Genomic DNA, 17,549 nt, shown 5'->3' with positions numbered 1-17,549 from the left:
GGCCAGAAGAAAGAAAGACAATGTCTTGTTTTGAGAAAATGAAAATATGTTGGAGTTTTATTGTGATGTGGAATATTTCATGATAAGTGTATTTAGGAGAATTTTAAAGGAATATATTTTAGATCGATTTATTTGAAGATGCTTGAGAGAACCTCTAACTCAGTAGAAATTCCTATTTACTGTTCCAGGTTTGGTGATATAAGCCATTACTCACACCATGAATAAATAGCTGTTACATAACCAAAAATTTCTTTAATAGATGTATTTTTTCACACTATATCTGGTAGTTCTTATTTCATTAAGAGCAAACCTATGGTTACATTACATGTTTGTTTAGTACATGTGGACAAATAATTTGCCGATTTACTTACTCCAAACATTTTGATTTGCAATTAGCATTTAATCCAACTTTAAGGGAGTTGACACAGCTGTTTGATTAGAATATAATAGTTCATGAATTTAAATTTCACAGAAAGAAGTGATTTGCTCATATTTTGTAAAGTTACAAACTCTAGAAGTGTAAAAATATATAATAAATATCTAGCTCTTCTACGTTTTCTCTTTAGTATTTTAGCGTGTTATGATATTCATGCAAAAATTCCTTACCAGATGATTTTAACTATAATATCCAGTACTATTAAACATATGCACATTATTTTACAACTATGTATCATATATGATTTCAGAAAATTTTCATCAAATGAGCCAGAAATTCTTCCTGACTTCAACACAACATGGCCATTGGGAACAGAATAAACCACAAATAAGGAAATGGAGAAAGTGGTTGACACACGCAAAATTCTTGGTTTTAAAATTAATAACCATGCTAGTTATGGGATGGAGCTTTGAAAATAGAGCCAATGACAGGATGAAAAACACTGACGAAGAGTATTTAAATTGAATTTTTACTAAATAAAAGAAAACAGTGGATCTGAAGGTAAGCAACATTTAACAAAATGACTCTGTTCTTCTGCCACTATTTATTCAATGCTTTGTTTTTTGTTCATATATATGTTCCAGAATCATCCCAATGATTCTGGTTAGTCTTAAATTAATGAACATGCAGTTCAACTGATTTAATATTCCACATTATTTTAATGTTCTTCTGCATCTATGGTTATAAAAATTATAGAGAATTATTTTGACTAGAATAAAATTTTATTGTTTCTTTATTATATGAGAAAAGCAATTATTTACAGAGAATGGATACCTGATATTTTCTAAATAATCTCAATAGAGTTTTAAACCATATATATTAGATCAATCATTCATACCTTCTCCAAATGAAACTCCTTAAATGTTACTACACATATAGTATGTAAAGAGAGTGATATATAGAAATAAAAACATCACCTATGCAGCCACAATCATCTATTATCCCCATAATGAAAGACAATACTAGGAAGAGAAGATGGTACAGATACACTGCAGGAAAGATCAGCATCTTTCAAAATGAAGATTGATTTGGAAAGTGATTTGAACTAAGTATAGTTAAGAATAATGTAAATAAGTTTAATGTTATGAGAACTAGTTTACCTGTTAGGGTTGCCTTATCTTTTTTAACTTGGGCAGTCACATTTCTGCTCTGTGGAATGAGACAGTCTCCACCTTCTCTGCCCTCACATATTTCAGTTTGTCACTTGGTCCTCAGGACATCCATATACCTGCCGATGAATTTTTCTTCTTGGAAATTTGAAATGTTCATTTTTCCAGACTTTGGAGTGAGGGTTAAAAGAAAATGGGAAGTGAGTGACATACCACAACTCTTCTGTATTATTATCAAACTGGGTTTTTTTTTTTTTTTTTTTTTGGGAGATGGGATACTTGAGGTGAGAAGAAAGGAAAGTTGCTGCATTATTTGAAATATGTACTTATCTCATTCTGTGCCCCTGTAAAGGGCCCAGCCTTATCTGTCAGGCCTGGCCATGTTCCTGTCACTACTCCACAGCCTTTCTCATGCAGTTCTTAATTCTAGGTCCTGCTTGCCACTCTAGGTTTCATATTGACCAGATTCATCTAATTTCCCTGTGATCCGGCTCTGAAACATACGCACATTTTTTTTCTTTTGTTTGATTTTCAAACTTTTAAATGTTTTTGTTATTTTTTGTTTAACCTGTTTTATGGAAGCCTTATAGGAGAATTACTCATGGATGTCTGTTTTGATTGGAACGAGAAAATAATGAAAAAAAAACTATTTTTAATTTTACAAGACATTTTCATTTCTAAGTATTTCTCTTACATAAACCCACCATGCTAGTTTATCTTCCTGTCTTATCCTGAGTTCCTTCTTCCCATTGCTTCTTGAATACTGCCTCTTAGGACTTACTGCAGAACCATAAATGCTCTCATACATGAGGAAGGAGTTGATTCTTCTACACTTTTCTAACCCTTTTTTAGACGTATCTTCCTACACTCTTGAGCTATTTGAATTAATTTGGATCACTGTACTCAATAGTATAGTATTGTAGTGCTTGGGCCTTGAAAATATCTGTCATTATTCCCTTGTCATAGTTTTACAGCTCAGGGTTTGGCCTAGTTACATTTTGGAACCTTAGTCCAAGAAGTTTGTGAAATTGGAAAAAACCTAGACAGCAGCTATCAGTACTTTCAAATGGTATTTTAATACATGAGGGCTATAAAAACCTTTAATAAATCATGGAAAAGCAGTCTGAGATTCCTGTTTCTGCAAAGTACTTGAAAAACATGAAAGGGAGAAAGACCATGTCCCACTCACTTTTGTCTTTACATAGTGTGCTCAAATATGACTTTAGTTTTGGTGCCTTTTCTGGTTAGAACGTAAAGTTGTTTGTGTTAGTTTGCGTTAATGATTTGCTTTTATTAATATACACTTTTGTTATTTTTTTTGTCTTCAACATTCCCGTTAGGGCCATGGTTCCCCACTTTGTATAGATGAAAGTTGGGTTCAGTCCAGCTATTATTGTCCTGGGAAACAAACCACAATTTTGGGAACAAATGTTCACAATTATATACTTGACCATGGTTTGAAATTCTTCCTTGCCATCACTTTCTTGTATCAACATAATTGTTTACTTCCGCTCAATTAATTTTATTGACCACTCTATAATCCCATTATGTATCTGTGTGTAGGGGGAAAGGGATTCTTTAACTTTTTTGTGGTATGTGGTTTTATTCTTCCATAAATTATTTCCCACCACTACATGAGCACAGCACAATACCTGGCATTATTGCTTGCTGGGAACATTGTGGAAGGGTAGTGTGAAATTCATCTCTGTTCTTTGTTTCAGAGATTCTTATTTTTCATAAGTAATCCATCCTATTGAAATGGCTAATTAATTCTTGTATTCTTCTTCATATATGGCTGCTGCTGTGAATAAATTGCATTTTAACATTGATAAACAATAACAAAATCCCATAAAGGCAAGAACATACATAAAGAGGGAAAAGTATTCACAAAGAAAAAATGCATTTAAAATGGAGAAAAATATAAGCAAAATGAGATCAAAAGTTATAGTCAGAAATTATAAAATTAAAAATTTCATTATAAAATTATAAATTTGTAAGGTTGGATTTTTTAAGTTATTAAAATAACTTCTGTTATTTTAACCATATCTGTTTAGTTTCAGTTTCTATAAATTGTCCGTTGTTGAGAGAGCAGAATTGACGTTTCCAACAATTTATTTTGTGTGGTGCAATATTTGCTTTGAGCTATAGTTATGTTTCTTTTATGAATTTAGGTGTCCTTGCATTTGAAACATAGTTGTTCAGTATTGAAAGTTCATCTTAGTATTATTTTTTCTTTGACAGTATGGTTCGCTTCCTTATCATTTTTGATAACTTTTTGTTATTTATTATTATAATTATTATTTTTATTATTATTTTTATTTTCACATTTATAATATTTTATTATTATTATTATTATTATTATTATTATTATTATTATGTGTCTACTTGATATTTTCTATGATTCTAGTACTTTAACAGGTATCTCTTTCTGATTTGAGGAATATTGATCCCAGAAAATCACATACAAATAGTTATTGTAGTTGATTTTATTTTCATGCTTCTCATAATGTCCTGAACTTATGAATCAGGGACCCTGCCTCAGTTGGTTCTGATTGGAAAATAGAGATATTGATAGCCAGTGTCTAGGCAGGGCAGACAGAGCAGGAGTTTCAGGACGCTTGGACAAAGGTCCAGAGTGGAAGAAGGCATGGAGATTCTCCAGGACAGACTTTCAGGACAGAGAAGCAGCTGACATAGAAGAGCATGAGAATAAGCAGACCCAGGTGCGCTGCTCAATGTTGTCCAGGGCAAGAAAGATGGGATACAGATTTTAGCAAATAATAATGTGGGAATATCTGTGGTAGATAGATTAGCCACTCGGAGGTTAGGAAGTGACCTTGCCATTGAGTTGTTAAAGGCATAGAAAAACATAAAGACTGTATGTGTGAGGCCTCCATGCATAAGCCCCCTATCCCTATCCTCTTCCACTGCCCTGTCTTCTTCAAAGGTGTTTCCCCTCCGCAAAAACATCCGCTTGCTGCCTCCCCAGCATGCCATTGTATTTACTGGAAGATCTAGCCTTTGCATGACCAAGGGCTTCTCCCATTGGTATAGAACATGGTCATCCTTTGATACATATGCAGCTAGAGCCACCAGTCTGTCCATGTGCAGTCTTCAGGAAGTGCTTTAGTCCCGTGGAGCTCTGGTTAGTGACCACTGTTGTCCTCACTGGGTTTCAAGGCACTTCAGCTCCTTTAATACTTTCTCTATCTTCCCCAAAGGGGACCCTGTTCTCATTTCGATGGTTGGCTGGAAGCATCATCCTCGGTATTTGTCATGATCTGGAAGAGCCTCTCAGGAGACAGCAATATCAGGCTCCTGTGAGCATGCACATGTTGGCATCAGAAATATTGTTTAGGTTGGGGGCTGTATGCATGTGGGCTGGATCCCAGGTGTTATAGGCTTAGTAGGGTTATTCCTTCAATCTCTCCTCTAAACTTAATCTCCATATCATGTCCTATGAATATTTTTGTTTCCCCTTTAAGACAGACCATCCTCACTTGGTTCATCCTTCTTCTTGAACTTAAAGCGGTATTTGAATTTTATGTTGTGTAATTAAAGGTTTTGGGGTAGTGTGTATGTGTGTGTGTGTGTGTGTGTTGTTTTTTCTTTTGTGTGTGTGTGTGTGTGTGTGATTTGGATGCCTAATTCATGATGGTATTTTATAGTTTCATTCATATGCTTATGTATTTCATGATGTCATTGTATATGATTAGTGAGTTGCACTCAATTATGTAGATGAACCACATTTTCTGTATCCATTCATGTGGTCAAATCATCTGGGTTCTTCCTAGCTTCTGGCTATCATAACTACAGCTGCTATAAACATAGTACAACATGTGTCCTAGTTATATGTTGGGGCATCATTTGGGAATATGCCCAGGAGTGGGATAGCTAAGTCCTCAGCATATACTATGTCCAATTATCTGAGGAAAGCCCAGAGTAATTTCCGGAATATTGTACCTCATTCCAATCCCTCCAATAATGGAGGAGTCTTCTTCTTTCTCCACATTGTGACCAGCATCTGCTGTTAACTGAATATTTGATCTTAGCCATTCTGCCTGGTGTATCTTTTCATTTGCATGATTAATAATGATGTTGAACATATCTTTATGTATTTCTCAGCCATTCAAAATTCTTCTGCTGAAAATTATTTGTTTAGATCTGTACCCCATTTATAATGGGGTTATTTGACTTTCTGGAGCATAACTTCTTGAGTTCTTTGTACATATTGAATATTAGTTCTCTTTCAGATATAGGAGGGCAAATGTCTTTTTTCAAGATATTAGTGGCCATTTTGTCATAAAGACAGTGTTTCTTGCCTTACAGACACTTTGCATTTTTACAAGGTCCATTCTGTCAACTCTTCATCGTAAAGCATAAGCCACTGGTTTGGTGTTCTCTTCTAGAAATTTTCCATTGTTATCATGTGTTTCAGCTTTTCCCCACTTTTTCTTCTATTGGTTTGTGTTTATCTCTTTTTTCTGGATGCCCTTACTCCACTTGGACTTCAGCTTTGTACAGCGTGATAAGAATGGATGGACTTACATTAATTTACACGCTGACATCTAGATGAACCAACACAGGTGTTCTACTTGCCTGTCTCTGTACCAATACCATATTATTTTTTACAGTGTTGGTGGGTATTCAACTTGAGGTTAGGGATGTTGATTTCCACAGAATTTCTTTTATTTTGAGAATAGTTTCCAACTCCTTGGTTTTTTTTTTTTCTTATTCTAAATGAACTTGCATATTTCTTTTTCTAACTGTATGAAGAAATTTGTTGAAATTTTCTTAGGGATTGCATTGAATCTGTAGATTGCTTTTAGCAAAGGGCCATTTTTGCTACATCAATATTGACAATCCATGAATATGAAAAGACTTTCCATCTTCTGAGATTTTCTTCATTTATAGAAATTAAATTCTTTTCATACGGTACATTCCCTTACCTATTTGAGTTACACATAGGTATTTTTTGTTATTTGTGATTATTGTGAAGAGTGTAATTTCCCTAATTTCTTTCTTGGTCTGATTATTCATGGAAGGTTACTGATACGTTAGATTTAATTCTATATCCAGGACTTTGCTGAAGTTGTTTCTCACGTGCAGTATTTCTCTGGTGGAAATTATGGAGTCACTTAAGTGTACTATAATATCACCTGAAAATAGTGGTATTGACCTCTTCCTTTAATATTTGTATCCCTTTTTACTCCTTCTGTTGTCTAATTGGTCTGGCTAGCACATTGAGTACTATATTGAATAAGCAGGAAGAGAATGAATAGCCTTGTCTAGTCCCTGATTTTAGAGGGAGAACTTCAAGTTTCTCTTAGTTTAGTTTGATTTTTGGCTACTGGTTTGCTGTCCACTATGTTACTGTTGTTGAGTATGGGCCTTGAATTCCTATCATTGTAAGACTTTGGCTATGAAGGGGCGTTTTATTTTGTCAAATGCTTTTGCAGCATCTAATGAGATGAAAATGTAATTTTCTTCTTTCAGTTTGATTATCTAGTGGATTATATTGTTGGAATTACATATTGAACTATCCTTGCATTCCTGTTATGAAGTCTCCTTGATAGTGATGGATGATAATTTTGATGTGTTCATGGATTTGGTTTCCAATCATTTGGTTGACTATTTTTTGTCAATATCCATAAGGGAAATTGGTCTGAAGTTCACTTTCTTTATTGGGTCTTTGTATGCTATAGGTATTAACATAACTGTGGCTTCATAGATGGAATTGGATAGTGTTCCTCTGTTTGCATTTTGTGGAATATTTTGTACAATAGTGGTATTTGGTTCTAGGAAGTGCGGATAGAATTTTCCACTAAAATCATCTGGTCCTGGGATCTTTTCCCAATTGGGAGCATTTTAATAATTGTTTCTAATTTTTTCGGATTCATGGTACAGTTTAGATATTTTATCTGACCCTGACTTAACTTTGGTAACTGCTCCCTGTATAGAAAATTGATAATTTGATCCAGATTTTCTACTTTTCTTGAATATAAATTTCAGTAATATGGTATGATGATGTTTTGAATTTCTGCAGATTCTGTTGTTTTGTTTCCCTCTCATTTCGGATTTGGTTATTTGGATACTTTCTCTGTGCCCTTTTGTCATTCTAGCTCAGGTTTATGTACCATGTTGATTTACCCTTGGATCCAGCTCCTGGTTTTATTCATTATTTGTCGAGTTCTTTGTGTTTCTCCTTGGTTGATTTCAGACCTGAGTTTGATTATTTCCTGCCTTGTGCTCCTCTCGGGTGAATCTGCTTCTTTTTGCTTTTGAGCTTTTATACTTGTTGTCAAGCTGCTAATGTATGCTCTCTCCAGTTTCCCTTTGGATGCTCTCAGAGCTCTGAGTTTTCCTCTTAGCTCTCCTTTCATTGTGTCCCATAAGTTTGTTTGTTGTACCTTACATTTCCTAAAATTTTAAAACATTTTTATTTTTTTAATTTTTTTCTTTAGTTCTTCCTCTACCAAGTTATCACTGAGTAAAATATTGGTCAACCTCTATGAGTATTTGGGCTTCCTGACATTTTTGTTGTTATTGAAGTCCAGCCTTAGGTCATGGTCGTGTGAGAAAATGCACGGGATTATTTCACTCTTTGTATCTGTTGATGCCTCTTTTATGACCAACTGTATGGTCAGTTTTGGAGAATGTGCCGTGAGTTCCTGAGAATAAGGTATATTCTTTTGTTCTTGGATGAAATATTCTATAGATATTTCTTAAATCCATTTGGTTCAAAAGCTGTTAATTTCTCTGTGTCTCTGGTTTCACTTTCCATGATCTGGCCATTGCTGAGTGTGGGTTGTTGAAGTCTCCCACGACTATTTCATTAGCCTGAGCTTTAGTTCAGTTTCCTTTATAAATTTAGGTGCGCTTGGATGTAGCGTATAGATATTCAGGATAGAGAGTTGATCTTGGTGGAACTTTTTCTTTGATTAAAATGAAGTGTCCGTCCTTATCTTTTTTTTTTCTTTTTTGATATCTTTTGGTTGAATTAGATACTGGAATGTATCCTCCAGGATGTTTCTACAGACCATTTTCTTGGAAAATTGTTTTCCAGCCTTTTATTCTGAGATACTATCTGTCTTTGTCACTGAGCTGTGTTTCTTTTATGCAACAAAATTCTAGTTCTTCTTTATGTATGCAGTCTGTTAGTCTATGTCTTTTTTATTGGAGAATTTTGCTTTGATGCTAAGAGATATTAAGGAATAGTTATTGTGGTTTTCTGTTATTATTGGTAGAGGTGGAATTATGTTTGTGTGACTCTCTTCTTTTGGGTTTGTTGCAAGAGGATTACTTTCTTGCTTTTTATGGGGTGTAATTTCCCTCCTTCTGTTGGAGTTTCCCATGTATTATCTTTAATAGGGCAGGATTTGTGCAAATATAGTGTGTAAATTATGTTTAACATAAAATACTTTGGTTTCTCCAGCTGCGTTGATTGAAAGTTTGGCAGGGGACAGTAGCCTGGACTGGCATTTATGTTCTCTTAGTGTTTTATAAAATCCACTCTGGATCTGACTTTCATAGTCTCTGGTGAGAAGTCTGATGTAATTCCTATAGGTATGCCTATATATGTTATTTGACTTTTTCCCTTAATGCCTTTAATATTCTTTATTTTTCTTTGTGCATTTGGTGTTTTGACTATTATGTAAAGGGAGAAATTTCTTTTTGGTCCAATCTATTTGGAGAAATGTATGATTCTTTTATTATTATAGGCATTTCTCCCTTTAGGTTAGGGAAGTTTTCTCCTATAATTTTTTGAAGATATGTACTGGCTCTTTTATACGGGAATCTTCACTCTCTTTTATACCCATTTTTCCTTTGGTTTGATCTCATTGTGTCCTGGATTTCCTGGTTGTTTTCCATTAGGAGCTTTTTGAGCTTTACATTTTCTTTGATGCTTGTGTAAATGTTTTCTACAGTATCTTCTGCCCCTGAGATTTTTATCCTTTATCTCTTGTAATCTCTTTCTGATGCTTCTCTCTATGACTTCAGATTTCTTCCCTAGGTTTTCCACCTCCAGGGTTGTCTCTCTTTGTGCTTCCTTTATTGATTCTATTTCCACTTATTGATCCTAGATTTTTTAAATTCCTTCATCTGTTTGACTGTGTTTTCCTGTAATTCTTGAAGGAATTTTGTGTTTCCCCTTTAAGGGCTTCTACTTATTTACCTGTGATGTCCTGTATTTCTTAAAGAGTTTTATTTGTTCCCTACTCAATGTCCTCTATCATCATCATGAAAAATGATTTTGAATCCACATCTTACTATTTCAGTTTGTTGGGATATCCAAATATTGCTTTCTTTGGATAAGGGAGCTCTGATGATGACAAGTAGTTTGGTTTCTGTTGCTTAGGTTCCTGTGCTTGACTCTGGCCATCAGGTTTTCTCCGGTGTTTCATGGTCTTGCTGTCTCTGATGGTGGCATGACCATCCTGTAAAACTCTTTGTCACTGTTCCTAGAGACTTCTTTTCTCCCACCAAGATGTGGGTACAGAGATATGTAGGACCAGATCAGCAATGGGTGCAGGCAGAAACAGGAAGTGTCCTGTCCCAGACTGCTCTTGATTTCTGCGTCCTGAGACCTCCAGCCTGGTTGCTTGGAGCAGAAGGGTTGGTCTCGCCTGTGTTCTCAGTTGTGTTACTTTTCCTGGCCACTGGCTTCCATCTCTGGACACAGGTAGATACTGGAAGGATCCCCTCCCTTACTCTCCCAAAGTTCCTGTATCCATAGGGCTCTAAGCAGCTCCCTCTCAGCACAGGAATGTGAGCAGAGGTAATGGTTTCCCCTAAGTTCTCAGAATTGTCCATGATTCTGGGAGTCCAGCTTTCTCCCCCTCCAATTTTGGGTACAGTGAGCTATTGTAGTATGTCATCTCTGGGCGCAGCCAGAAACAGGAAGCTTGTATCTTCTTGATAGTATCATCCTAATAAATTGAAATATCAAGATAGGCATTTGCAGTATATGAAATAAATATTGATGGCGTTGTCATGGGGAGGTGAATACAAATAGATACAAAATACACTTGAATAAGTGTATTAAGATACATCCTGACTGGAATCTGTGGAGAAGAATGACAGAGTCTGTATTATATAAAATGGATTATGAAATTGAGTGGAAAAATTCTTCTAATAAACATAATATAAATTTAAATTGAATCTTCTTCATCATTTATTTATATAACACATCTTCACTAGGCATCTAGAATTTCATCAATTATGATACATTAAGGATGCAAATAAGAAAAAAAAAACGAATCTTCCATAAACAGGTATTTTAGATTTTTGTTGCATCTTAACCAGAACCATGGATAATTAAGAGAACTTAGGGGAAACCATTACCTCTGCTCCCTTAATGTAAAGGGAGAGAAAGAACTTAGAGTGTTGTCAAACATGTGCTCACAGGTACTTACTTATATAATGGGTCCATGGTCTTTATTTTCAGTGAGCTTGGTTTTGGTGGGGGTAATCTGAGATTGAATTTTGTAAGTTATTTCTGTGTTTTTAACTTATTTTACTATATCATTTATCTTTCATAAAGATTTATATTTTATTCAGTTTGTTTATTTTATTTATATTTCATTTCAGCATTTCTGCTGAGAATAGATCTCTCCAAAATAAATGAACTAAAGAAACCAATTTTGATATTTTACTAACATACCAGATTACCGCAGACGATGTGGCTATTTGATTATAGGAGAGCATTAACTATGCTTCCTTTGGTATAGAATATGAAGTTGAAACCAAAGCACAAGTTAAATAATTCAAATAAGGTATTAGCTATAATGGTGAATTTTGTAATTGGATGGATTCACTATCATTATAATTAGACCTGATATGATGTAGAGAATTACAAAGAGCTAATATGTGACTATTTCAATACAAACACCTAATATACAGTGACTAATATCAGTTTCATTGACATTTTGGTTGGGTCACAAGCCTTTAACAGCTGAGGTATTTTTGTAGCCTCTTATGTGGAGTTCTCATGCACACTAAATGTATTTACTCTATAGTATGCAGGAGAGTTCACAAAGCATATATAATATAATAAACACACGAAAAATAAAATTTCATAGCCATAATCATAGAAAGATTATTTGTCCTCAACATTTATGCTTGCATGTCAGAACAGGATTCAATGTACAATTGACTTAACACTCTTCCAGGCAAGCCACACATCCAGGGAGGGGCTGATGTGAGCGGATCCACACTGAGTTGTAGTGACCTAAATCTGAGCTGTTCTCGCCATACTGAACGTGTTACCTTTCATCCTCTGTGGCTGAGACCTTGTATGAACAATCCTAAGAAACCTTGGCTCTCCTGTTCTATCTGCAACTCATTAAGTCTCTCAGAAACCACGTTAGGAACCCCAGTGTGTTCCGTTACCATAACCTTTCTCTGCCTGAGGTATCTCATCTGTAAAATAAGAATAAAAAGCCTCTTTGTTTAACAAACACTTAATGTTGCTGAGTCCCGGGAGCTGTCCTGGGTGCTGAAAACAGAGTACAGCCAGACACAGGTTCAGTGCTCATGAGAGTTAAAAGCTGAGCTGGGAGAGATGCATAATCAATACGATCATATATGTATATAATAAAGAACTTGGTAGTGGAAAAGCTTGAAAGAAAGAAAAATAAAACAAGAAAAGAACAGAGAATCAAAACAGAAGGTACAGGTGTGGTTAGACTGGAAATCACGCCCACTGCAAAACAGGCAGTATGGCACAAGTTCACTTCTGAAATAAATAACTCTAAAGATCAATTCTGTGCTCAGAAGAAAAAAAGTGCCTATTAAAGATAAAACTTTTAATTTTTTTTTCCCCAGACAAGATCTAGTGGAATTGCTAACCAACTGGACTAATTGAAGAAATGTTAAAAGGGTGCCACAGAGACGACATAGTAATTAAGAATGCAAACTGCTTTTACAGAAGATCTGAGTTTGGATTCAGGCTCCCGTGTCCTGTGACCCACAACCACTTGTTATTTCAGCTCCTGGGGATATACCGCCTCTACTGGCTTTCTTGGACATAGTGCTTATATGTGTATACACAAACACACACACACACACACACACACACACACACACACACACGTTCACTCACAGAGATAATTAAAAATTAAAAAGTAGACTTTGAAAAAGAATGTTATAGAAGAATCATTTAAGGAGACAAAATAATGAGTCAGAAATTGATATTCATACACAGAAATCAGTGCATGAGGAACAGGGCAATTAAAACATGACTAAAATTAACATTTTCAGTCATGATTGCTCTGTAACATGAAATAATAGCAATATATGTTCACATCTGAAGTAAATATAAAATAGACAGCAAGCTAGAGCAGATGGGAAGGAGTAACTGGAAATATAAGATTCCACGGGCTACGTATTAATACATATAAATTAATACAAATAAGGAAGTATTTAAGTAGAAGTGAGTCTGCATTATTTGACACATATTGTAAATACCAGGTGTGGTGGGAACACATAAAACAAGTGTCTTAATTTTTTAAATATATCTCGATGCTGAGGAACAGGGATACCAGAACATCTGCTTACATCCTGCTACTAGAAAAAGAGTGCCCTCATCTTTAGTGCCCATTCTTGGGAAGGTGAATAAAAAAAAAGCCGGGTTATGACTACTGGGTTTGAAGAACATGTGGACTGTGACAAGTTGGTATCCAGAGTGACTGCAACATCCACAAAACACAGTACTGGAGAGAACAGTGAGAGATTCAAAGAAGATCACACTGTGTCTGGGCCTCCTTCTGCTGACTCTTCTACTAACAAACTGGGACAGGTAATTCCCCACACATTCCAGGTTCACATAAACCTTCCTCTCTTGCCATAGAGATCTCGGATCTTCCACTTTTCCAGGAATTTCTGGAACTACCCAAATGTTTCCAAGGATCTATAGGTCTTTCCACATTTGCCCAGGTGTGCAAAGTCTTCCCACAGATCCTGAAAAGAAATCACACTCTCCTCTTCCAGAAGGAGTGTTTTTTTTATTCCATCTTTATTAAATTGGGTATTTCTTATTTACATTCCAAATGTTATTCCCTTTCCTGGTGTCCAGGCTAACATCTCCCTAGCACCTCCCACTCCCCTTCTATAGGGGTGTTCCTCTCCTGATGCACCCCCACATTCTGCCCTTCCCCAACAATCCCATTCACTGGGGAGTTCAGTCTTGGCAGGAACAGAGACTTCACCTTCCACTGGTGCAGGACTCCCAGCTGCCGAGAAGGTTCTTTTCTGCGCATGTGCACACACGTGTGCTGATGAGCCCGCAAACCCTCTATTCCTCTGGGAGAACGTTGCCCTAGAGATATAACAGCCAGAATGTAGGCATCGAGGCCCTGGCAGCCTGAGAGTCCTGCAGAGGCTGACAGTCTCCACTGCCCCTTCTGTGACAATCAGTGTTGAATGTCTGGGAATTCTGAAGTGGCTTTTGTTGTATCGACTGACTTGTTAGCAGAAATGTGAGAGCATCAGTAACCCACACAGAGGTGGCTCATATCTCACAGGTGACAGGCAGGGCACTTGTGCTTGCCCAGATGCCCTTTTATCGTATGGATGTGTTTCTCTCCCTCTCCAAGCAGGCTTCGGTGCAGGGAAAAATCCCGTCCTCTCTCTCTCCATAAAACGATATTCAGCTCTGGTTTGAAAGTCAAAGAAACAGCCATGTGTGCCGTGGGACAACAATGAGGACAGATTCTTTTACGTATGCAAATGTATTCCGAGTGATACTTTGGATTTATAATTTTAAGATTATTACCAGCAGGTAATGAAATTAAGATTTCAATATCGTGCTCCATTTAAATGGCAGGTAAGCTTTTGGCTGGATCAGGAATCATCACCTTGTTGATTAAATACTAATCGGGCTGTGATGACATCCCGTAATTAGTTAGGGCTTGGGGGGGAATAAGATTTCCTTTGCTACCTGCCATTTTAGCTCAAGGCAATTTTGAGGCTTCAGGGAGGACGCTCTCAGTCTCAGAAGGTTTCCATTAGAAGGAGGAGATGGTTGAGCAGTTCTCCCATCTCCGGGTGAGAGTCTAATTCTAGACCTGGGTAATTAGATCAACAGTTAGATGTAACTGCAGACACACAATAGGATGCAGTTCAGGCTGATTAGCCACACAAAGCCATTAGGTGGATCAATGAAAACTCAGAATTTCTTTTCCAGAGCAGAACAATCCACACTGGAGCTGCGCGTGGGTGGCTGCAGGCTCGTGTCTCTACAGGTGCTCTCTGAGCCACCTGCAGGTATAGGATGGTGTACAGTCTTTGTCCCAAGCCTACAGTGAAGAGGTGCTCATCCTGTCTCCGGGCTAGAAGGAACTGAACTTCAGAGATGTCTTTGTTCAGGTCCATACAGCAAAGGGCAGGGCAGAGAGAGCTTCACTTTCGGTATGTCTGATCTTTAAGACTTCCTCACAGACACTGCTGCAAATCTCCACCCCCAACCATTGATCCCAAAGCAAGAGTGACCATCAAGATATCTAAGACGTGACTTCCACTGTGCACGGAGAAAAACTTCTGAACGAGTTGAGGTCTCTTCTAGGGTGCACAAGGAAAACCTTCCTCCAGTAACTCCCACCAGCTCTAGGGTGCCGCGAGAGGGAGCAGGCAGGGTCCCCCATCTTGACAGCTGCAAAGGCTGTTTCAGGCTCAGTCCCCACCTTCCGGGTTTAGAGTGGGTTGGGGGTGGTGGTGTGGAGAGCCCTGCCTGGACTATCCGAGATTGAAGAACACACGGAGGGGCTCCAGGCCACGTGCGCCCTCTAGCGCCAGTCAGAGAGACGACATCTCCGTGAGATCTCACCTGGGAGACCTGCATCCACCTCTGACCTGGGCACAGCCGTATCCCTCCAATTTGAGAGGGAAACCTGCCCTTAGTAGGTCCGTGAGCGCCTAATAGGGCTACAGGAAGAGCGTTTAGCTGCACAAGGTCTTGGATTGGGTCTTCAGCGCTACTTAAAGAACAAAACAGGGCATTTCGACCAACCCCTTTCTTTTTACATCAAAAACGGATAAATGGAGCCTAATTGCAGTTTCTACTTATGTATTTTATCTATCCATTTCCTCCTTTCTTTCCTTCTCTCTCTCTTTCTTTCTTTGTGTGTGTGAGAGATATGTATGTGTACTCATGTGTTTGAATGTGTATTGTGCAGACATGTGTGTATGTGTGATATGATGTCATAGATTTTCATTGCTTTCCTATCAGATTCTCCGCAGCAAGGTCTTTCATTCAAAATCAGACTCATTGATATGACGAGTTCTGCTTGCCACTTTCCTCTCTGGATTCCCTAACTCTGCCGTCCCAGGCTTTAATTATAGTCAACCTCCACACCCACCCCCTCCGACCCCTCCCCCCATTTATGTGGGTTTCCAGGGGAGGGGAGTTGTACTAGGTCTCTGTGCTTTGATGGAAAGTGCTTTAGTTGTGGATCCATTTCCCTGGCTTCTGTAGTGTATGTCGGATGCTCATATTTGACTGAGCGAGTGTTTTGAAATTTCAAAGGAAAGATACCTAAGCCATCTCAGGCCGGGGGGCCATGGCTCTTGGTGCATTTGGAATGTAGGTGGCGGTCCTCAGCCTCATCAGTGTCTCTAACACTGAAATTGTAACCTTTTCTTTTTCTTTTTTCCTTCTTCATTTTTTTTATATCAGTGTCTATTCATTATCCACAGTGCTGGGTTGCATCGACACAACTTCCTTTAACCATGTCATGTGCTTTACCCAGTTCGACCTTCCTGCTCACCCCCATCCCCCACCCCCCAGCCTAGTCACTTTCCTTCTCCAGACCTTTGTCTGCCTTCATGACATATGGACATATTTGTTTTTTTTTTTTTGATCTGTTAAGAACCCATAAATATTCTTTAAAGAATTACAGGACTTGGGGTTGGAGATTTAGCTCAGTGGTAGAGCAATTGTCTAGCAAGCGCAAGGCCCTGGGTTCGGTCCCAGCTTCAAAATAAAAAAGAATTACAGGACTCACAACGAGACAAAAATTACAGTATTTGCTTCTTGGTGTCTGGTTGATTTTGCTTAATGCCGTGGGCTCCAGATTTCCTACCAAACATTAATTCAATCCCTTTTGTGGCTGGATAAAATTCCATTGTGTATGTGTACCAGGACTTATTCAATGGACTATTGATGGATGCACAGGCAGATTCCACATCTTGGCTACTGAGAATAGTGCCACAGTAAGCATGGTGTGCAGGTGTCCTCTGATGTGTTGCCTCTGAGTCCTGTGGGCTCGGTGTCCAAATGCTCATGCTGACTGCCATTCACCGAGAGGCTCTGAGCCTAAGCTGTGTGCTCTCTTTGGATGGTGGCTTTGCATGAGATGACTGTGTGTGTGTGTGTGTGTGTGTGTGTGTGTGTGTGTGTGTGTGTTTGTGTTCGGTGAATGGCTGTGCACCCTTACGTTGGGACTATTCATGGAGTTTATGAAGCTAGAGCTGTGTTGGTGAGCATTGGAGATAGATGTTCACAGCACCCCGTCCCTCTATCCCTCCTTACCCCTCAGCTTCCTTCTGCTCCTTTTCCCTTCCCCTTCTTCCTCCATTCCCCCTTTCAAGACAGTGACTCACTATATAGCCTACGCTGGCCTCATGCTTGCAATGATTCCCCTGCTTCAGCCTTCCAAATACCAAGAAGTCCTTTCCTTGGAGGAAGAGAGAGACTTTCAGAGGTGCAGTTGTGGGCATGGGTTGCCAGGAGAGGAGTAGACACCAGACTGTCTGACTTTGTACAAGGAAACTAGGACCAAAGCAGATAGAATTGGGGACAGTGAGGTTGGCCACTGTGCCCCCGCACCTAGAACCAGAGCTCTGGCAAGTCATGTTTTCTAAGGGATCAAGTCATGTCAGTGGTAGATAGATTATGGCACAGGGATCCTTGGGAACATGTAAAGCAGAAATTATTACCTACAATTTCTAGTCTAGGAGAAGAAAGGGCACCCATATTGTGTGTGTGTGTGTGTGTGTGTGCGTGT

The 17,549-nt window shown here is 38.1% G+C and overlaps 1 long non-coding RNA gene across 1 annotated transcript in view; it reads left to right on the top strand.

Moving 5' to 3' along the window:
• Positions 1-12,965, top strand: part of LOC147998059 (uncharacterized) — a 41,159-nt gene extending 28,194 nt beyond the window's left edge. The window contains exons 2-3 of the long non-coding RNA XR_015647457.1: positions 687-937; positions 12,373-12,965. This is a non-coding gene — a long non-coding RNA (uncharacterized LOC147998059). The remainder of the gene's footprint in view (positions 1-686; positions 938-12,372) is intronic.
• Positions 12,966-17,549: the final 4,584 nt, after the last annotated feature.

This window comes from Rattus norvegicus, chromosome Y (genome assembly GCF_021556685.1).
Source record: "Rattus norvegicus strain SHRSP/BbbUtx chromosome Y, alternate assembly SHRSP_T2T, whole genome shotgun sequence".
In the NCBI taxonomy this organism is placed as follows: domain Eukaryota; kingdom Metazoa; phylum Chordata; class Mammalia; order Rodentia; family Muridae; genus Rattus; species Rattus norvegicus.
Note: the sequence above shows the minus strand (reverse complement) of the source record. Positions and strands in the feature narration are given on the sequence as shown.